The 22,332-nt window shown below is 51.7% G+C and overlaps 1 protein-coding gene across 2 annotated transcripts in view; it reads right to left on the bottom strand.

Annotated features, from left to right (window-relative positions):
• The window catches only part of LOC140459731 (histone acetyltransferase KAT6A-like), a 261,877-nt gene extending 240,020 nt beyond the window's left edge, over positions 1-21,857 (bottom strand). Inside the window, exon 1 of one of the 2 annotated variants that reach the window (XM_072554188.1) lies at positions 21,789-21,857. The gene's annotated coding sequence lies outside the window, so the exon portion shown is untranslated. Of the gene's footprint in view, positions 1-21,480; positions 21,621-21,788 lie in introns of those variants that run through there. The other variant, XM_072554189.1, reaches the window with a different exon arrangement.
• Positions 21,858-22,332: the final 475 nt, after the last annotated feature.

The raw sequence follows: 22,332 nt of genomic DNA, 5'->3' as shown, positions 1-22,332 counted from the left end.
ACTGATGGAGCCGTGACTGACAAGTCACTCGGCTCTGATGAACTTAAGTGTCAAGAGTGTGTTGCTGGAAAAGCACAGCAGGTCAGGCAGCATCAAGGAGCTGGGGAATCAATGTTTTGGGCAGAAGCCCTTCATGGACTTAACCCTCGGCTCTTCAAAGGGATGGCTGTGAGGTAGTGCGTGCATTGGTGTTAATCTTCTAACATTTATGAAGGTCTGGAAAAGTTCCATCAGACTGCAAAGTCGCAAATATAACCCCTCTATTCAAGGACAAATGTGGCAGAAAACAGCAAACCCACAGGCAAGTCAGCTTGCTCACGTCTCACTCGAACATAACCATCACCATCACCTTCCCGAGCTCCCAAGCTCCAATCTGTGAAGCACACTCCCCCGGGTCTTGCCGGACCCTATGCTCATTTTCCTGGTAGAATGCCCCTTATTCTTTTGCCCCAAGGGTCGGTCAGCCCTGTATGAAACACAGGTAAGGGAGTAATAGAATCTTTAAGTCAAACTGAACCAAAGTTTTAATGGCCAGCAGATATAACTGGAATAAATAACACGTGTGCACCAGAAACACCCACCATGGGTGCACAGAAACACTGCTGTCACCCTTCCTGACATCTCGAGAGCTGTGCTGACTGAAGACTTGTACTGATTCCATCAATCACTGTTGACCTGCCAACTTTTCACCTTCAGCAGAACTTGGTCTGATAAATGAAGACATGGCACTTTCCTTCTGATGTGGAGAACACTTTTCAGCAATGAATTCCCATTGTACTGAACTGTCATAATAAATAGATGGGACAATATATTGAAGATGGGATAAAATCTTTTGGACTGGTGGTTCGTTTCCTCCATGAGAACTTCAAAGTTGGTAGATCTTGACCTTACTATTTGCAAGTCAGGCCATGCAGTCTTCAGGTGGGGGTTGCAAATTGACGTACAAACGTTCGAAACTGCTTTCTCCAAGATGGCAGAGAAGCAATCGGGAGGGTTTGGGCTCCTAAACCAGGGGCTTGTCCATCCGTCCACTTTTCCTCTTGTTTTTGCGAGATTTTCTTCCTCTCCCATCTTTTTGAAGATTTTGAAGATTTTTTTAAAACTTATGTGAGAGCAGCTGGAGACAGAGTGGAGTGGGCTGGAGGCCTGGAGTGATGTGGGGTGACTGAGAGCTGGAGGGGAGTGGGTTGGAGCAATGTGGGGTGTCTGAGAGCTGGAGGGGAGAGGGCTGGAGGCCTGGAGTGATGTGGGGTATCTGAGAGCTGGAGGGGAGTGGGCTGGAGACCTGGAGTGATGTGGGGTGTCTGAGAGCTGGAGGGGAGTGGGCTGGAGACCTGGAGTGATGTGGGGTGTCTGAGAGCTGAAGGGGAGTGGGCTGGAGGCCAGGAGTGATGTGGGGTGACTGAGAGCTGGAGGGGAGTGGGCTGGAGGCCTGGAGTGATGTGGGGTGTCTGAGAGCTGGAGGGGAGAGGGCTGGAGGCCTGGAGCGATGTGGGGTGACTGAGAGCTGGAGGGGAGTGGGCTGGAGGCCAGGAGTGATGTGGGGTGACTGAGAGCTGGAGGGGAGGGGGTTGGAGGCCTGGAGTGATGTAGAGTCTCTGAGAGCTGGAGGGGAGTGGGCTGAAGGCCTGGAGTGATGTGGAGCGTCTGAGAGCTGGAGGGGAGTGGGCTGGAGGCCTGGAGTGATGTGGGGTGTCTGAGAGCTGGAGGGGAGTGGGCTGGAGGCCTGGAGTGATGTGAGGTGTCTGAGAGCTGGAGGGGAGTGGGCTGGAGGCCTGGAGCGATGTGGGGTGACTGAGAGCTGGAGGGGAGTGGGTTGGAGGCCTGGAGTGATGTAGAGTGTCTGAGAGCTGGAGGGGAGAGGGCTGGAGGCCTGGAGTGATGTGGGGTGAGTGAGAGCTGGAGGGGAGTGGGCTGGAGTGATGTAGAGTGTCTGAGAGCTGGAGGGGAGTGGGCTGGAGGCCTGGAGTGATGTGGAGTGTCTGAGAGCTGGAGGGGAGTGGGCTGGAGGCCTGGAGCGATGTGGGGTGACTGAGAGCTGGAGGGGAGTGGGCTGGAGGCCTGGAGTGATGTGGGGTGACTAAGAGCTGGAGGGGAGTGGGCTGGAGGCCTGGAGTGATGTGGGGTGTCTGAGAGCTGGAGGGGAGTGGGCTGGAGGCCTGGAGTGATGTAGAGTGTCTGAGAGCTGGAGGGGAGTGGGCTGGAGGCCTGGAGTGATGTGGAGTGTCTGAGAGCTGGAGGGGAGTGGGCTGGAGGCCTGGAGCGATTTGGGGTGACTGAGAGCTGGAGGGGAGTGGACTGAAGGCCTGGAGTGATGTAGAGTGTCTGAGAGCTGGAGGGGAGTGGGCTGGAGGCCTGGAGCGATTTGGGGTGACTGAGAGCTGGAGGGGAGTGGGCTGGAGGCCTGGAGCGATGTGGGGTGACTGAGAGCTGGAGGGGAGTGGGCTGGAGGCCTGGAGTGATGTGGGGTGACTAAGAGCTGGAGGGGAGTGGGCTGGAGGCCTGGAGTGATGTGGGGTGTCTGAGAGCTGGAGGGGAGTGGGCTGGAGGCCTGGAGTGATGTGGAGTGTCTGAGAGCTGGAGGGGAGTGGGCTGAAGGCCTGGAGTGATGTAGAGTGTCTGAGAGCTGGAGGGGAGTGGGCTGGAGGCCTGGAGCGATTTGGGGTGACTGAGAGCTGGAGGGGAGTGGACTGAAGGCCTGGAGTGATGTAGAGTGTCTGAGAGCTGGAGGGGAGTGGGCTGGAGGCCTGGAGCGATTTGGGGTGACTGAGAGCTGGAGGGGAGTGGGCTGGAGTGATGTGGGTTGACTGAGAGCTGGAGGGGAGTGGGCTGGAGGCCTGGAGTGATGTAGAGTGTCTGAGAGCTGGAGGGGAGTGGGTTGGAGGCCTGGAGTGATGTGGGGTGTCTGAGAGCTGGAGGGGAGAGGGCTGGAGGCCTGGAGTGATGTGGGGTGTCTGAGAGCTGGAGGGGAGTGGGCTGGAGGCCTGGAGCGATTTGGGGTGACTGAGAGCTGGAGGGGAGTGGGCTGGAGGCCTGGAGTGATGTGGGGTGACTGAGAGCTGGAGGGGAGTGGGCTGGAGTGATGTGGGTTGACTGAGAGCTGGATGGGAGTGGGCTGGAGGCCTGGAGTGATGTGGGGTGACTGAGAGCTGGAGGGGAGTGGGCTGGAGGCCTGGAGCGATTTGGGCTGTCTGAGAGCTGGAGGGGAGTGGGCTGGAGTGATGTGGGTTGACTGAGAGCTGGAGGGGAGTGGGCTGGAGGCCTAGAGTGATGTGGGGTGACTGAGAGCTGGAGGGGAGTGGGCTGGAGGCCTGGAGTGATGTGGGGTGTCTGAGAGCTGGAGGGGAGTGGTTTGGAGGCCTGGAGTGATGTGGAGCGTCTGAGAGCTGGAGGGGAGTGGTTTGGAGGCCTGGAGTGATGTGGAGCGTCTGAGAGCTGGAGGGGAGTGGGCTGGAGGCCTGGAGTGATGTGGGGTGACTGAGAGCTGGAGGGGAGTGGGCTGGAGGCCTGGAGTGATGTGGAGCGTCTGAGAGCTGGAGGGGAGTGGGCTGGAGGCCTGGAGTGATGTAGAGTGTCTGAGAGCTGGAGGGGAGTGGGATGGAGGCCTGGAGTGATGTGGAGCGTCTGAGAGCTGGAGGGGAGTGGTTTGGAGGCCTGGAGTGATGTGGGGTGTCTGAGAGCTGGAGGGGAGTGGGCTGGAGGCCTGGAGTGATGTGGGGTGACTGAGAGCTGGAGGGGAGTGGGCTGGAGGCCTAGAGTGATGTGGGGTGACTGAGAGCTGGAGGGGAGTGGGTTGGAGGCCTGGAGTGATGTAGAGTGTCTGAGAGCTGGAGGGGAGTGGGCTGGAGTGATGTGGGTTGACTGAGAGCTGGAGGGGAGTGGGCTGGAGGCCTAGAGTGATGTAGAGTGTCTGAGAGCTGGAGGGGTGTGGGTTGGAGCGATGTGGAGCGTCTGAGAGCTGGAGGGGAGTGGGCTGGAGGCCTGGAGTGATGTGGAGCGTCTGAGAGCTGGAGGGGAGTGGGCTGGAGGCCTGGAGTGATGTGGGGTGACTGAGAGCTGGAGGGGAGTGGGCTGGAGGCCTGGAGTGATGTGGAGCGTCTGAGAGCTGGAGGGGAGTGGGCTGGAGGCCTGGAGTGATGTAGAGTGTCTGAGAGCTGGAGGGGAGTGGGATGGAGGCCTGGAGTGATGTGGAGCGTCTGAGAGCTGGAGGGGAGTGGTTTGGAGGCCTGGAGTGATGTGGGGTGTCTGAGAGCTGGAGGGGAGTGGGCTGGAGGCCTGGAGTGATGTGGGGTGACTCAGAGCTGGAGGGGAGTGGGCTGGAGGCCTAGAGTGATGTGGGGTGACTGAGAGCTGGAGGGGAGTGGGTTGGAGGCCTGGAGTGATGTAGAGTGTCTGAGAGCTGGAGGGGAGTGGGCTGGAGTGATGTGGGTTGACTGAGAGCTGGAGGGGAGTGGGCTGGAGGCCTAGAGTGATGTAGAGTGTCTGAGAGCTGGAGGGGTGTGGGTTGGAGCGATGTGGGGTGTCTGAGAGCTGGAGGGGAGTGGGCTGGAGGCCTAGAGTGATGTGGGGTGACTGAGAGCTGGAGGGGAGAGGGCTGGAGTCCTGGAGCGATGTGGGGTGACTGAGAGCTGGAGGGGAATGGGTTGGAGTCCTGGAGTGATGTGGGGTGACTGAGAGCTGGAGGGGAGTGGGCTGGAGGCCTGGAGTGATGTGGGGTGACTGAGAGCTGGAGGGGAGTGGGCTGGAGGCCTAAAGTGATGTGGGGTGTCTGAGAGCTGGAGGGGAGTGGGTTGGAGGCCTGGAGTGATGTGGGGTGTCTGAGAGCTGGAGGGGAGTGGGCTGGAGGCCTGGAGTGATGTGGGGTGTCTGACAGCTGGAGGGGAGTGGGCTGGAGGCCTGGAGCAATGTGGGGTGACTGAGAGCTGGAGGGGAGTGGGTTGGAGGCCTGGAGCAATGTGGGGTGTCTGAGAGCTGGAGGGGAGTGGGTTGGAGGCCTGGAGTGATGTGGGGTGTCTGAGAGCTGGAGGGGAGTGGGCTGGAGGCCTAGAGTGATGTGGGGTGTCTGAGAGCTGGAGGGGAGTGGGCTGGAGGCCTAGAGTGATGTGGGGTGACTGAGAGCTGGAGGGGAGAGGGCTGGAGTCCTGGAGCGATGTGGGGTGACTGAGAGCTGGAGGGGAATGGGTTGGAGTCCTGGAGTGATGTGGGGTGACTGAGAGCTGGAGGGGAGTGGGCTGGAGTCCTGGAGTGATGTGGGGTGTCTGAGAGCTGGAGGGGAGTGGGTTGGAGCAATGTGGGGTGTCTGAGAGCTGGAGCGAATTGGGCCTAAGTGGAATGGGGACGTTTATTGGAGAAAATGAGGACTGCAGATGCTGGCGATCAGAGCTGAAAATGTGTTGCTGGAAAAGCGCAGCAGGTCAGGCAGCATCCAAGGAACAGGAGAATCGACGTTTCGGGCATGAGCCCTTCTTCAGGAACGTGAAGCCCGAAACGTCGATTCTCGTGCTCCTTGGATGCTGCCTGACCTGCTGCGCTTTTCCAGCAACACATTTTCAGCTGGGGACATTGATTGGTCTGGGGTATATAGTGCGTGGTCAGCAGCTTGTGAGGCTGGTTCAACCTCATGTGGAAACCCCTGTGCTGATCTCCTGCCAGGTCATGTTTAACCGATTGTAATATTTATCCTTTTAACAGTGTCTTTTTTCTGACTCATACGATGAATCACTGAGGTCATGTAACACTGATTTCTTCTTTATTCCTCTTTTTGTGTCGATGATTATACCGAGGTACTTTGTGCTTCAGTTGGTGCCATAATAGGCTTTTCACTGTATTTGTGTACTTGAGTACATGTGTCAATAAATCCTAATTTACTAATTTTACTATCAATCGCAGGGACCTTGGAGTAAGTCACTTGCCTATTTCTCTGTTCGCACCAACAGAACACAGGAGCACCAGTCTGTCCTTAATCTGTGGCATCATGTGACAGCTGATTTGATTGGGTTTTGAATCCCATATTACCACCTACCACCAATAACCCCAAATAAATTAAGTCCTTTGTCAACAAAAAGTCTACCTCCTCCTTAAATATTCACCAATCCCCCCCCACTCCCACCACCCTTGAAGGCGGAGAATTCCAACCCTTGGGGAGAACAAATTCTCATGCCCCTGTTGAAAGGGTGACTCAATTTTCAATCAGTGCCCTCAGAATTTGGAGTCACCCACAACAGGAGAAATCGTTTCCGTCTTCGCATTCTCCAGCTCATTCACAATCTTACACGCTTCCGTCAAGCCATCCTTCACGCTGCAAAATTTCCATGGAAACGAGCCCAGCCTATCAGAGTATTCCTCGAAAGACAACCCACTCACCTGAAGAAAGAATCCAGTGAACCTCCACTGCACCACCTCCAATGCATTTACAACCTTCATTTTCAACAATGCAACTCAATGACTTTGAAATGAAAAGGGGAGAAACAAGAGTGAACGTGGATTGTTTCTTTTACAAACTACATGACGGTTCGTTTATCGCTAGAAAGCTGTAAATACTGAGTGCTGCACCAGAGTTCAGGTTGTATCAAAAGCTTGGAAAGGAATCCTGTCATAGGATTCAGCTACAAACACAATCTCAAACCTGACTCTTCTGAAAGAAAAATATGCAAACAGTTACCCAATAAAATTTAACAATCAGAATGTCCAAAAGTTTTTACTCAGCAGTAAAGTAATAAAACTCAAGTTCACAAAAAAGAGCTAACCCAATTTGAGTGAAGATATGTGGTTTCTAATGCAATGAATTAAGTTTGACCTGCAGCAGTAACGGGTTAGATTGATGCAGGATGCTACACTACACTAAAGCTGGAAGATGCGGAAAAAATCTGGGCTCGATTTGTTTAAATTTTACCACCCCACTGAGTGCCCTCTGGCAGAACTACAGGCACATTTTTGTGGGATTTGATCAGAGATTTTCCACGAACATGCTGATCCTCTCAGTAATTAGCCCTTACTACAACATCGATTTGGGAGATGTGAATTTTTGACCCAAGGCATTTCCTCTCCTCTCCTCGCAAGCGTTTTCTCCTTGGAAAAAAATAACTGAACAAGGAAAAAAAAATATCCTGAAAGCAGGGTGAAGAATTCTCCATTCTGAGTTTTTAAAATAAGCCAAACTATAAATGGGAAGCACATTTTGGAAACATACAAATAAAAGGCAGAGGCAAGCAAATGTTATTAAGTGGAAACACTTCTACCATACATGCTGCATGTCGTCATGTTATTCTTGACAGAATGCATTCAATCAACAATGAATTAATGATCGTGTTGTTGTTATAGTAAGAACCCACTTAAGTTCAGTTTTTAGATTAGCATCAGCCCTGACAAGGAGATTTTGATTCACTGTTTAAGCAGTAACTCACCATGTGGAATTCTTAACTCACTTCGCTCATTCAGAGTTAATAAACACAGCAGATTGGAAGGAAGTCTGGACAACTTTCCCCAGAGGTTAAAACGTTGGGTGGAGTCCACAATAAAGCAAATCATTAAAAAAAAGCACAGACCGGACTCAATGTCTCAAACCCTCCGATTTCTGCCCAAATCCTTTTGCCATCCGAAAGTCCTTCAATATGTTGGGACTGCCCAGTTTCATGTTCACCCCTCACACACCTCTGTTATAATCCCTTCCCGTCCATAGTCCACCCCTGTCCTCAGCACTGAGACTGTCCCCGTCACCACAATTAACTTCCTTTAGGAGTGCGGTCATATTCATTTGTTCGCCGCCCTTCATTCACTCTTTCTGTGGGTTTTTGACATTTGTTCGGGGATTTGGACTTGGCTGGCCGTACCGGCACTTTTGCCCATCCCTGGTTGCACTTGAGAAGATGCTCCTGAGGTGCCTTTTTAAACCGCCGCGGTAGACCACTCCGTCATTGAGTCCTACAGCACGGAGACAGGCCCTTTGGCCCAAACTGGTCCATGCCGACCAAAATGGCCGCCCATGCTAATCCCATTTCCCTGCACTTAACCCATATCCTTCTAATCCTTTCCTATCCATGTATTTGTCCAAATGCTTTTTAAATGTTGTTAGCTGATAGCTCATTCCATATGCATCCTCTTGTAGACTCTTTCCTGGTTTCCACCTTCAGAGGGCTAAACCCACATAGTTCCAATCAGCTCTCAGCAAGACACGTACCTTGCCCCAAAGTTATCTTCCTCCCTATTTACTCACTCACCGAACCAAATGGTGCACAACTTGAGTGCCAATTTGACCCTTTAGCTTGAACTAATAACTCTTCCCTTACTCCTGCCGTGCTCCATTATCCATTTATTTGAAACCCATTCCTCTTTTGTGAGGAATGAGTTTTCAAATAAAAATGTTGTCGACATTAAGTCAAGCTTGATCATTCCCCCTGTTTTCATCAATTTTCACTGATCCCTATGCCATACCGCATTCAATCCAAAACACAGATTTTTCATGAAGTGAACATAAATTTCACCAGCTGCCATGGTGGGACATAAATCCATCTCCCCAAATAACTATCCTGAATTTCAGGAATACTTGATCAATGGCAGTCCCACTATGCCACCCTCACTAACTCACTAACAGTGCATCAGTACAATGTTGAAAGACTACATGATACATCTCTCAACCTACAGAATTACATTCAATCAAAGTTTGCAGTCTCAGATCAAAGAAACCATCAATTGTACCTTAGAATCATAGCATCCCTAGTGTTGAAACAGGCCATTTGGCCCAATAAGTCCACACCAACTCTCTGGGGAACATCCCATCCTGACTTATCCCCCTACCCTTTCTCTGAAAACCATCCATGGCTAATTCACCTCACCTACACATCCCTGGACACAATGGGGCAATTTAACCTGGCCAATCTAACCCAACCTGCACATCATTGAACTGTTTGTACCTGTCCTTAAAGGTCATGCTTTCATTTACCTCTGCTATTTCTGTAAAATCCCTGGGAATTTTTCCCAAGTACAGTCCTGTGAAAACCTAAGATGCTGGTTAATGTGTTTCTTACTTAGTATGTTGGTTTTTTTTTAAATCCCAGTCATTTTAGCTATCATGTTGTTATTGATGAGCATCACTTAGAGTCATAGAGATGTACAGCATGGAAACAGACCCTTCGGTCCAACCCGTCCATGCCGACCAGATATTCTCAACCCAATCTGGTCCCACCTGCCAGCACCCGGCCGATATCCCTCCAAACCCTTCCTATTCATATACCCATCCAAATGCCTCTTAAATGCTGTCATTGTACCAGCCTCCACCACTTCCTCTGGCAGCTCATTCCACACACGTACCACCCTCTGTGTGAAAAAGTTGCCCCTTAGGTCCCTTTTATATCTTTCCCCTCTCACCCTAAACCTATGCCCCTCTAGTCTGGACTCCCCACCCCAGGGAAAAGACTTTGTCTAATTATCCTATCCATGCCCCCTCATGATTTTGTAAACCCCCATAAGGTCACCCCTCAGCCTCCGACGCTCCGGGAAAAATGCCCCCAGCTGGACCAAGTTCCACAAAGCTATTGAATGACCTTGAAGGAAACATTCTCTGAGAGATGTCCAGGCAGTCTCACTGCCAAAAGCCCCTGTTGGGTTAGCCGGGCAGCAGATTTTCTCTCAGTTGCTCTGAAAAGTCCAGATGAAATTTGGACTGGCAAAAAATTTGGACAATTTCTGCACTGTTGACCACCCCAAAGTCGGGGATATCAATCTATGCAGCATCATGTCGGATGATCCGAAAGGCAGGAGGCAAAAAGACACCGAACAAGGTATCAGTCACAGCATAAAACTCAATCTTCTGATTGCTCTCCCCTTCCGAAAAGGGATATTGCCCCCTTTGCTTCCGACAGTGTTGGTCGAGTGACTTCAAGATGGAGTTTAAGGACAGCATTTGTTTGCAGTTGGCAGCATGTCGCAGTTCATTAGGGTCAACATTCCAGTTGCCTGAAAGCTCAAAAACATCAAAACGATCTGTGGAATGCAGGAAAAAGTACTGGTTTTCAATGGAATCTCACTCAGAAAGAATGAGAAGGAAAGAGCTGGTCACATTTCCATTTGTAATATCATAGCTTGAATTAGTTGGCTGATATTTGATATACTTTGGAAAAAACTGCAGCATTGCAATTCTGTAATTACAACTAAACCACGTGACTTAACCAGGAATACCTGAGGAGTTACTAAAACCAGGGCACAGCCTTTGTAACATTCACCAAAAATCTTCAGCAATCCTGAAGCATTTTAAGGACTCATTTATTAACTGAATTTAAACTATTCCTTCACCTGTAATACCTGTTCAGAAGGTTCTATCCCCTATTCCAAATGAAGAGCTATTTACGATTTCCAACGTTCACCTGATCAGGTGCCAGGGATTTATCCAACTTTATGTGTTTAAAGATATCCAGCACCATTTCCTCTGTAATCTGGAAATTTTTCAAGAGGTCACTGTTTACTTCCCCCCACCCCCCCATTCTATATCTTCCATGTCCTTCTCCACAATAAACACTGATGCAAAATACTCATTTCGTATCTCCCCCATCTCCTGCGGTCCCACACAAAGGCTGCCTTGCTGATCGTTAAGGAGCCCTATTCTCTCCCTAGTTACCCTTTTGTCCTTAATGTATTTATAAAATCGCTTTCGATTCTCCTTAATTCTATTTGCCAAAGCTATCTCATGTCCCCGTTTTGCCCTCCTGATTTCCCTCTTAAGTATACTTCTACTTCCTTTATACTCTTCTAAGGATTCACTTGATCCATCCTGTCTATACCTGACATATGCTTCCTTCTTTTTCTTGACAAAAACCTCTATTTCTCTCGTCATGCAACACTGCCTGCACCTACCTGCCTTGTCTTTCACTTGAACAGGAACATATTGTCTCTGGACTCTCATTTTCTCCTTTCTGAAGGCTTCCCATTTTCCAGCCATCCCTGTACTTGCAAACATCTGCCCCCAGTCAGCTTTTGAACGTTCTTGCCTCATACCGTCAAAATTGGCCTTCCTCCAAATGAGAACTTCAACTTTTAGATCTGGTCTATCCTTTTCCATCACTATTTTAAAACTAATAGAATTATGGTCGCTGGCCCCAAAGTGCTCCCCCACTGACACCTCAGTCACCTGCCCTGCCTTATTTCCCAAGAGTAGGTAAAGTTTTCCAAGAGTAGGTCAAGTCGTTACATCCACAGACTGAATCAGAAAATGTTCCTTACCTACTTAACAAATTCCTCTTCATCCAAGCCTTTAACACTATGGCAGTCCCTGCCTATGTTTAGAAAGTTAAAATCCCCGACCATAACATTCTGTTATTCTTACAGATAACTGAGATCTTCTGACAAATTTGCTTCTCAAGTTTCCACTGACTATTGAGGAGTCAAAGTACAATCCTAATAAGGTGATCATCCCTTTCGTATTTCTCAATTCCACTCAAATAACTTCCCTGGATGTAATCCCAGGAATATCCTCCCTAGGTACAGCCGTAATGTTATCCCTTATCAAGAACACCACTCCCCCTCCTCTATGGCCCCCACTTTCTATTCTTCCTTTAGTATCTATATGCTGGAACATTAAGCTGCCAGTCCTCTCCATCCCCAAGCCATGTCTCTGTAATTGCTGTGATATACCAGTCCCAAGTTCCCAACCATGCCCCAAGTTCCTCTGCCTTACCAGTTAGGCCTCTCGCATTTATCAATCCGAGCTCATTCTCTGCTTTGTTCCTGCTTGCCCTGACTGTTTGACTGGCTCCTTTTCCCAACTGAACCAGTCTCAGACCGATCTCTTTCCCCACCATCTTCCTGGATCCCAAACATCACAGCCACCACCCCCCTCCCCCGACACCTTACAAGTTTAAATCCTCCTGAACCTCTCTAGCAAATCTCCATGTCAGTATATTAATCCCCTTCCAATTCAGGTGCAATCTGTACAGATCTATTCTATCCTAGAACAGATTTCAATGATCCAAAATGTGAATCTATCTCCCCTGCACTAGCCCCTCAGTCATGCATTCATCTGCTCTATCCCCCTATTCCTATCCTGACTAGCTTGTGGAACTGGGAGAAATCCAGATCTTATGATACTCAACATCTCCTTTTTAAATTCCTGCCAAACTTCCTATGGTCTCTTCTCAGAATCTCATCCTTTTCTCTTCCTATATCATTAGTCCCTAAGTATACAATGACCTCCTGCAGGTGTTTCTCCTCTTCGAGAATATTTTACACCCTCTCCAAAATATCCCTGATTCTGGCAACACACCATTCTGATTTCATGCTGTCATCTTCAGAAACATCTATTTGTGTCTCTGACTAGAAAGTCCCCTATCACAATCGATCACTCGTTACATTTGAGCCAGTCTTGATACCAGAAACTTGGCTGTCTGTGCTACATTTTCCTGAGAATCCATCACCCCCTACATTTTCCAAAACAGCACACTTGTTTGAGATGGGGATAGCCACAGGAGGATCCAGCACTAACTGCATTCCTCTCCTACCTTTTCTGAAGGTAACCCATCCAGGTATCTGTGTTTTTTCTGACATCCATCACACCCCCTAGCACCTGTAAATTCCTCATTGCCTCCAACTGTGGTTCCAACCAATCCATGCCATCCGATAGGATTCGCTACCAAACACACTTTCTGCAAACATAATCATCAATCACATCTCCCTAACCTCTCACATCTGACAGGACGAGCACCTCACTCGACAAAAGTCCATGTCTGCACCCTAACAATCTACAGACCCAGAAAATAGCACAGTCCTACTGCTCTAAGATCATTGCTCCAGGCTAACTTAGTAACTATGTTTTATATTTTTGAAGTTTAATCATGAGACAGGTCTCAATAAAAATGTATAATCCAAAAGTAACCCACTCTACTAGGGTTGTTAAGAAAGCATATGGTGTTTTGGCTTTCATTAACAGGGGTTTAAGAGCCCTGAGGTTTTGCTGCAGCTCTACAAGTCCCAGGTGAGACCACACTTGGAATATTGTGTCCAGTTCTGGTCGCCCTACTATCGGAAAGATACAGAGGCTTTGGAGAGAGTGCAAAGAAGCTTTACCAGGATGCTGCCGGGACTGGAGGGCTTGCCTTATGAAGAAAGGTTGAATAAGCTCAGACTTTTCTCTCTGGAGAGAAGGAGGAAGAGAGGAGACCGGATCGAGGTGTACAAAATAATGAGAGGAATAGATAGAATCAATAGCCAGAAACTTTTCCCCAGGGCAGGATTGACTGGTACGAGAAGTCATCGTTTGAAGATATTAGGAGGAAGGTATAGAGAAGACGTCAGAGGTAGGTTCTTTACGCAGAGAGTTGTGAATGTATGGAATGTGTTCCCAGCGGTGGTGGTGGAAGCAGAGTCATTGGGGACACTGAAGTGACTGCTGGACATGCACATGGAGAGCAGGGAGTTGAGAGGTCTGTAAATTAGGTTGTTTTATTTTAGATTAGGAATAACCCTCGGCACAAGATCGTGGGCTGAAGGGCCTGTTCAGTGCTGTATTTTCTATGTTCTAGTCACTATTGTAGCTGTACAAAATAAATAGTAAGGTTTCCACTTCAAAACTAGCTACTCAGCTGCTCCCCATGCTGGGAGCTCTCCCACACACAGCATTCTCCAAGGTCAGCTGTGAATTTCACTCTTACTTAATGTTTCTTCGAAGCACTCTGATGCCCCGAGATCCTTGAAAATCAAACAGCAGAGGCAGTAACTGTGCAGATTCACTGCTGGGGCAGAGAGCAATGTCCGTCTCTTTCCCTGTTTGAATCATTTCCCATGTCGGTACTGTCTTCCTCCTTGTTTGTTTTGATATTTTTTTTCTCCCAAGGTTCCAAAACACTGCAACAGCTTATAAAATAGTAATTCCTGCTGCTAGATTCACAAAGATCAGCTCCAACACTGGGAACACCTCAAAAAAGAAGCAAGTCTTACATCCATAATGTTTTCCTGTCCTCGATCTTGGATTACCCAGAATCCACATTGCATTGTAAATTTACTTAAGTAACAAGATGGAATGTTGATGCTCAGAAGCATTGGGAACAGTGGTGGGGTGGTATTTATTTTCTGGTTTTTTCCATACTTATTTTTCTCACACCTCCCCCCCTACCCCCCCACCCCACACACACACACACACACACACACACACACACGCAACACACACTGCTGCCGAACAAGGTGCACGAATCTTTATTCAATTTCCACCACCAGAAAGATAGGAAACACACCCGAGTGGCCAGTGACAAGCACTGCCCTTCAAACCACAGGGCGATGCTGTGAGATCAAAACAGTGAAGGGGAGGGTAGGGACTAAATCAAAATAGAGTTGGAGGGGGAAATAATGCACTCCACTCCCTGCGGCGCCCACCTCTCCCGGAACAACTCCAGGGTGTTGGTGGATACTGCGTGCTCCTTCTCCAGAGACACCCGGGCTCTAACGTAACCGCGGAAGAGAGGCAGACAGTCGGCCCTATTGACCCCCTCCATGGCCCGCTGCTTGGACCTGGTTTATGGGTGATGTGGCCTACTTGTACAAAGCATATAGACGATTGGCCTGCAGACACAACAAGCAATGAGGAAGACGATCGCATTTTGGACTTTACTGCAAGAGGGTGGAGCATAGAAGATAGGAACTGCAGTGGTCTGGTGAGACCAAATCTGTGTCCAATTTTGGCCACCATATTTCAAGAACAGCAAAGTTGTTTTGGTGCCAGCATTTTGGAGGCTCATCCATTTCACAGCGGGATCGTCCGATAGCAAGAGGCTAAGTAAATTGGATCGCGTTTTTGGACTTCAGAAGAATGTGAGATGGCGATCCCACGAGACATAAAAGATTCTGCAGGGGACTGACAGGGTGGGGACTGATGGGGTAGATACAGGTTGGAGCCAGAATCAAGGGTATTTTGGAGAGGGTGCAGAATGTTCTCAAAGGGGAGAGAGACCGACAGGAGGTCATTGTACACTTTGGAACTAGGAAGAGAAAAAGAGTGAGATTCCGAGAAGAGACCACAGGAAGTTTGGCAGGAATTTAAAAAGTCCTCAGATTCAGAATAAAAGGACATTCATGAGAAGGAATTTCTTTGTTGTCTGGGTTGTGAATCTTTGGAATTTATTTCAGATGAGGACATACAGAATTTTGGTCCTTCAGAGAATTAAAGGATGACAAAGTGTGATGAAGGCAACATCACTCATGACTGCCCTGAACTGGGAAAAAGACTCAACCCCTCCTGTTTCTTCAGTTGTGGTTTGGTACAGGTGAAAAGATGGAGAGAGAATGCAGAAAAGATACAAAATCGCAGGAATGCAGGGAAAACTCACTTCGACAAATTGCAGGTGAGGAATGAACATATGCATTAATGTTCTCAGCTTCCTCTATGAAAGGAACCTCAATAATATTTCACTATCTACAGTGAAGAATAGCAGCAAACTGGAAATGACTGTGAAATATAAAGTGAGCTTTATTGACCAAGAAATGGCACAATGTGCCCGAGCACAGCTTCAACACAGACAACAATACATTCAAGAACAACGTTTTATCCGCTGTTATTAGACTTCTGAATACACCTTTTTTCAAAGTTAATGCGAATTTCACTCTTTGTGCACCTTCTCTGCTGCTGTAACACTGTATTCCTTGCTTGTTTTGTTACCCTCAGACACTTTATATGGGATGATCTGCTTGCAATGCACACAATGGGAGGGGAGGGGTGGGGAGGGGTGGGGAGGGGAGGGGTGGGGTGGGGAGGGGTGGGGTGGGGAGGGGAGGGGAGGGGTGGGGAGGGGAGGGGAGGGGTGGGGTGGGGAGGGGAGGGGTGGGGAGGGGTGGGGAGGGGTGGGGTGGGGAGGGGTGGGGAGGGGTGGGGTGGGGAGGGGTGGGAAGGGGTGGGAAGGGGTGGGAAGGGGTGGGAAGGGGTGGGAAGGGGTGGGGAGGGGTGGGGAGGGGAGGGTGGGGTGGGGTGGGGAGGGGTGGGGGAAGGGGGGGTGAGAGTGTGGGGGAAGGGGTTGGGGTGGAAGGGGTTGGGGCAGAAGGGGTTGGGGCGGAAGGCGTGCGGGAGAGTGGGGGAGGGTGGGTTGGGGAGGGCGGGGAGGGAATGCGTTCTGTGAGTGAGTGAGGTAGTGAATGAGTGAGGGACAGGGTGAGTGAGTGAGTTAGGCACTGGGTGAGTGAGACAGGGACTGGGTGAGTGAGGGACTGGGTGAGAGAGTGAGTTAGGGACTGAGTGAGTGAGGGACTGTGTGAGGGACTGGGTGAGTGAGGGAGTGAGGGACTGGGTGAGTGAGGGGGTGAGTGAGTGAGGGACTGAGTGAGGGACTGGGTGAGTGAGGGACTGGGTGTGTGAGGGAGTGAGGGACTGAGTGAGTGAGGGACTGGGTGAGAGACTGGGTGAGAGAGGGATTGAGTGAGTGAGTGAGGGAGTGAGTGAGCGAGTGAGCGAGTGAGGGAGTGAGCGAGTCAGCGAGTGACTGGGTCTGTGAGTAAGGGACTGAGTGAGTGAGGGACTGGGTGAGTGAGTGAGGGTCTGAGTGAGTGAGGGACTGGGTGAGTGAGTGAGGGTCTGAGTGAGTGAGGGACTGGGTGAGTGAGTGAGGGTCTGAGTGTGTGAGGGTCTGAGTGAGTGATGGACTGAGTGACTGGGTGAGTGTGAGAGTGAGTTAGGGACTGAGTGAGTGAGGGTCTGCATGAGTGAGGGAGTGAGTGAGTGAGGGACTGGGTCAGTGAGGGAGTGAGTGAGTGAGGGACTGTGTGAGGGACTGGGTGAGTGAGGGAGTGAGTGAGTGAGGGACTGTGTGAGGGACTGGGTGAGTGAGGGAGTGAGGGACTAAGTGAGTGAGGGAGTGAGGGACTGGGTGAGTGAGGGAGGGTGGGTGAGTGAGGGACTGAGTGAGGGACTGGGTGAGTGAGGGAGTGAGTGAGGGACTGAGTGAGTGAGGGACTGGGTGAGTGAGTGAGGGTCTGAGTGAGTGAGGGACTGAGTGAGTGAGGGACTGAGTGAGTGAGGGACTGAGTGACTGGGTGAGTCAGGGACTGAGTGAGGGACTGGGTGAGTGAGGGAGTGAGGGACTGAGTGAGTGGGTGAGGGAGTGAGTGAGGGACTGGGTGAGGGAGGGACTGAGTGAGTGAGGGAGTTAGGGACTGGGTGTGTGAGGGAGTGAGGGACTGAGTGAGTGAGTGAGGGAGTGAGTGAATTAGGGACTGGGTGAGTGAGGGAGTGAGTGAGGGACTGGGTGAGTGAGGGAGTGAGGGACTGAGTGAGTGGGTGAGGGAGTGAGTGAATTAGGGACTGGGTGAGTGAGGGAGTGAGTGAGGGACTGGGTGAGTGAGGGAGTGAGGGACTGAGTGAGTGAGTGAGTGAGGGAGTGAGTGAATTAGGGAGTGGGTGAGTGAGGGAGTGAGTGAGGGACTGGGTGAGTGAGGGAGTGAGGGAGGCACTGGGTGAGTGAGTGAGTTAGGGACTGAGTGAGTGAGGGACTGGGTGAGTGAGCGAGGGAGTGAGTGAGTGAGGGACTGAGTGAGTGAGGGAGTGAGTGAGTGAGGGAGTGAGTGAGGGACTGAGTGAGTGAGGTACTGGGTGTGAGTGAGGGACTGAGTGAGTGAGGGACTGGGTGTGAGTGAGTGAGGGACTGGGTGAGTGAGGGAGTGAGTGAGGTACTGGGTGTGAGTGAGGGACTGAGTGAGTGAGGGAGTGAGCGACTGGGTAAGTGTGGGAGTGAGTGAGGGACTGAGTGAGTGAGTGAGTGAGGGACTGAGTGAGTGAGGGACTGGGTGAGTGAGAGTGAGGGACTAAGTGAGTGAGTGAGGGGTTGAGTGAGTGCCGGACTGGGTGAGTGAGGGACTGAGTGGGTTAGTGAGTGAGGGAGTGAATGAGGGACTGGGTGAGCGAGTGAGGGGACTGGGTGAGTGAGTGAGGGACTGGGTGAGTGAGGGAGTGAGCGAGGGTCTGGGTGAGTGAGTGACTAGGTGAGTGAGTGAGGGACTGGGTGAGTGAGGGAGTAAGTGAGGGAGTGAGGGACAGGGTGAGTGAGTGAGGGACTGGGTTAGTGAGTGAGGGACTGGGTGAGTGAGGGAGTGAGTGAGGGACTGAGGGAGTGAGTGAGGGAGTGAGGGACTGGGTGAGTGAGTGAGGGACTGGGTGAGTGAGTGAGGGACTACATGAGTGAGTGAATGACTGGGTGAGTGAGGGACTGGGTGAGTGAGGAAGTGAGGGACTGGGTGAGTGAGTGAGGGGACTGGGTGAGTGAGTGAGGGACTGGGTGAGTGAGTGAGGGACTGGGTGAGTGAGGGACTGGGTGAGTGAGGAAGTGAGGGACTGGGTGAGTGAGGAAGTGAGGGACTGGGTGAGTGAGTGAATGAGGGAGTGAGTGAGGGAGGGACTGAGTGAGTGAGGGACTGAGTGAGGGAGTGAGTAAGGGACTAGGTGAGTGCAGGAGTGAGGGACTGAGTGAGGGAGAGTGAGGGAGTGAGTGAGGAACTGGGTGAGTGAGTGAGTGAGGGACTGAGTGACTAGATGAGTGAGTCAGGGACTGGGTGAGTGAGGGAGTGAGTGAAGGACTGGGTGAGTGAGGGACTGGGTGAGTGAGTGAGGCTCTGGGTGAGTGAGTGAGGGACAGAGTGAGGGAGTGAGTGAGTGTGGGACTGGGTGAGTGAGGGAGTGAGGGAATCAGTGAGTGAGGGACTGAGTGAGTGAGGGACTGGGTGAGTGAGTGAGTGAGGATCTGAGTGAGGGACTGGGTGAGTGAGTGTGGGAGTGAGGGACTGAGTGTGTGAGGGAGTGAGGGACTAAGTGAGTGAGGAACTGGGTGAATGAGTGAGTGAGGGACTGAGTGAGTGAGTGAGGGACAGAGTGAGGGAGTGAGTGAGTGTGGGACTGGGTGAGTGAGGGAGTGAGGGAATCAGTGAGTGAGGGACTGAGTGAGTGAGGGAGTGAGTGAGTGAGGGTCTGAGTGGGTGAGGGACTGGGTGAGTGAAGGAGTGAGTGAGGGACTGGGGGAGTGAGTGAGGGACTGGGTGAGTGAGGGACTGGGTGAGTGAGTGAGGCTCTGAGTGAGTGAGTGAGGGACAGAGTGAGGGAGTGAGTGAGTGTGGGACTGGGGGAGTGAGGGAGTGAGGGAATCAGTGAGTGAGGGACTGAGTGAGTGAGTGAGTGTCTGAGTGGATGAGGGACTGGGTGAGTGAGGGACTGGGTGAGTGAGTGAGGGACAGAGTGAGGGAGTGAGTGAGTGTGGGACTGGGGGAGTGAGGGAGTGAGGGAATCAGTGAGTGAGGGACTGAGTGAGGGACTGAGTGAGTGAGGGTCTGAGTGGGTGAGGGACTGGGTGAGTGAAGGAGTGAGTGAGGGACTGGGGGAGTGAGGGTATCAGTGAGTGAGGGACTGAGTGAGTGAGGGTCTGAGTGGGTGAGGGACTGGGTGAGTGAAGGAGTGAGTGAGGGACTGGGGGAGTGAATGAGTGAAGGACTGGGTGAGTGAGGGACTGGGTGAGTGAGGGACTGGGTGAGTGAAGGAGTGAGTGAGGGACTGGGGGAGTGAGTGAGTGAAGGACTGGGTGAGTGAGGGACTGGGTGAGTGAGTGAGGGAGTGAGTGAGGGACTGAGTGAGTCAGGGACTGGGTGAGTGAGGGAGTGAGGGACTGAGTGAGGGAGTGACTGAGTGAGTGTGTGAGGGAGTGAGTGTGTGAGTGAGTGAGGGACTGGGGGAGTGAGTGAGGGACTGGGTGAGTGAGTGAGTCAGGGAGTGAGGGACTGAGTGAGGGACTGGGTGAGTGAGTCAGGGAGTGAAGGACTGAGTGAGGGACTGGGTGAGTGAGTGAGTGAGGGAGTGACTGAGTGAGTGTGTGAGGGAGTGAGTGAGGGACTGGGTGAGTGAGTGAGTGAGGGACTGAGTGAGGGACTGGGTGAGTGAGTCAGGGAGTGAGGGACTGGGTGAGGGACTGGGTGAGTGAGTCAGGGAGTGAGGGACTGGGTGAGTGAGTGAGTGAGGGAGTGACTGAGTGAGTGTGAGGGAGTGAGTGAGGGACTGGGTGAGTGAGTGAGTGAGGGACTGAGTGAGGGAGTGAGGGACTGGGTGAGTGAGTCAGGGAGTGAGGGACTGGGTGAGTGAGTCAGGGAGTGACTGAGTGAGTGTGTGAGGGACTGAGTGAGTGAGTGGGTGAGTGAGTGAGTCAGGGACTGAGTGAGTGGGTGAGTGAGTGAGGGACTGGGTGAGTGAGTGTGTGAGGGAGTGAGTGTGTGAGTGTGTGAGGGGCTGGGGGAGTGAGTGGGTGAGTGAGTGTGTGAGGGAGTGAGTGTGTGAGTGTGTGAGGGGCTGGGGGAGTGAGTGGGTGAGTGAGTGAGGGACTGGGTGAGTGAGTGTGTGAGGGGCTGGGGGAGTGAGTGAGTGTATGAGTGAGGGACTGGGTGAGTGAGTGTGTGAGGGAGTGAGTGTGTGAGTGTGTGAGGGGCTGGGGGAGTGAGTGGGTGAGTGAGTGAGGGACTGGGTGAGTGAGTGTGTGAGTGTGTGAGTGTGTGAGGGGCTGGGGGAGTGAGTGGGTGAGTGAGTGAGGGACTGGGTGAGTGAGTGTGTGAGGGAGTGAGTGTGTGAGGGGCTGGGGGAGTGAGTGGGTGAGTGAGTGAGGGACTGGGTGAGTGAGTGTGTGAGGGAGTGAGTGTGTGAGGGGCTGGGGGAGTGAGTGGGTGAGTGAGTGAGGGACTGGGTGAGTGAGTGTGTGAGGGAGTGAGTGTGTGAGTGTGTGAGGGGCTGGGGGAGTGAGTGAGTGTATGAGTGAGGGACTGGGTGAGTGAGTGTGTGAGGGAGTGAGTGTGTGAGGGAGTGAGGGGCTGGGGGAGTGAGTGAGTGTATGTGTGAGGGAGTGAGGGGCTGGGGGAGTGAGTGAGTGAGGGAGTGAGTGTGTGAGGGAGTGAGGGGCTGGGGGAGTGAGTGAGTGTATGAGTGAGGGACTGGGTGAGTGAGTGTGTGAGGGAGTGAGTGTGTGAGGGAGTGAGGGGCTGGGGGAGTGAGTGAGTGTATGTGTGAGGGAGTGAGGGGCTGGGGGAGTGAGTGAGTGTATGAGTGAGGGAGTGAGTGAGTGAGGGAGTGAGGGGCTGGGGGAGTGAGTGAGTGTATGAGTGAGGGAGTGAGTGTGTGAGTGAGTGAGGGACTGGGGGAGTGAGTGAGTGAGTGAGGGACTGAGTGTATGTGTGAGGGAGTGAGGGGCTGTAAAGTTTTGCGAAGACGCCGGTGTTTTCTGTCCCCGGGTTGGGGAGCGAGGACGCGGAGTGAAGTCAGTCCGAAGGGACCTGCCTGGAACACAGAGCAGCTGGGGGGGGGGGAGACACTGCAGCAGCTTCCCATCCTCCTGACCCCCCCCCCCCCCCCCCCCCCCCCAGAGAGAGAGAGAGAGACACACACACAGAGCCCAGCAAAGGGAACAACAAACATTACCCCGGTGGAAAATGGCGCTGCCAAAACTTGGCCACAACTTTTCAGTCCCCACCCCCTCATTCCAAGACATTGCCGCCCCTTACCTTGTGTCTAGCGAGAGGCGGCTGCTCGCTTCTGTCTCCAGTGCTTTCCAACAAGTTGTGAGGAAACAAGCCCCGCAACACCCCCACTCCCCAAAAAAAAGGTCAGACAAAAAGCCGGGAGTGGGGGAGGAGAACCCCTGCGTTTCTGATCAATAGCCTGAAACAAATGATTTTTCTGCGTACAGGAATGGGGGCGCCCCCAGCCTCTGGCTGCACCTCTTTGTGACAGCCCCTCACTTGACATCAAGTCGCCCTCTGCGAATTCTTCCCCCCCCCCAAGGGCATTCGAACCCCTCTGCACCTCTTACCCTCCTCCGATTCCACTCTCGGCTGGAGATGTCACGAAGTTACTTGCTGGTTAGGATCAGCCATGTGCTTCCCGACAAGTGAGCAGGGGGGGGGGGGGAGTTTTCGGGCTCACTGCCCCAGCCAGTCCTAAGTGACCATGTCTTCCCTTTCTCCAGCTTACCTCCTGACAGTTTGTCAACAGAATCCAACCGCACTTTGGTCAGATTGTGCAACGATGGCACGCAGTCCAGGAACAATGCTCGTTTTGTGATTTATCTTGTTTTAGTGTTTCAAACTTCATTATTTTAAGGATTGCCAATGAGTGAATATCATATTTCACTTATAAGACAACTGGTGTATTTCACAAAAAAATCACTTTTGTTGAACGCGGACAAAATTCCATTCATGATAAAATCAAGATGATTCATTCTTCAATCCTCGTGAATCGCAACATCTTTGCCTTTTTGATATTCATGTCATCAAAGTCATGGTAGCAGTTCTTTTTTTAGTGGATTCCAGTACTTTGAGGTCCTTTTAAAATGTGGAGTTTCTCTTTCAAATCGA

This window comes from Chiloscyllium punctatum, chromosome 35, assembly GCF_047496795.1.
Source record: "Chiloscyllium punctatum isolate Juve2018m chromosome 35, sChiPun1.3, whole genome shotgun sequence".
In the NCBI taxonomy this organism is placed as follows: Eukaryota; Metazoa; Chordata; class Chondrichthyes; order Orectolobiformes; family Hemiscylliidae; genus Chiloscyllium; species Chiloscyllium punctatum.
Note: the sequence above shows the minus strand (reverse complement) of the source record. Positions and strands in the feature narration are given on the sequence as shown.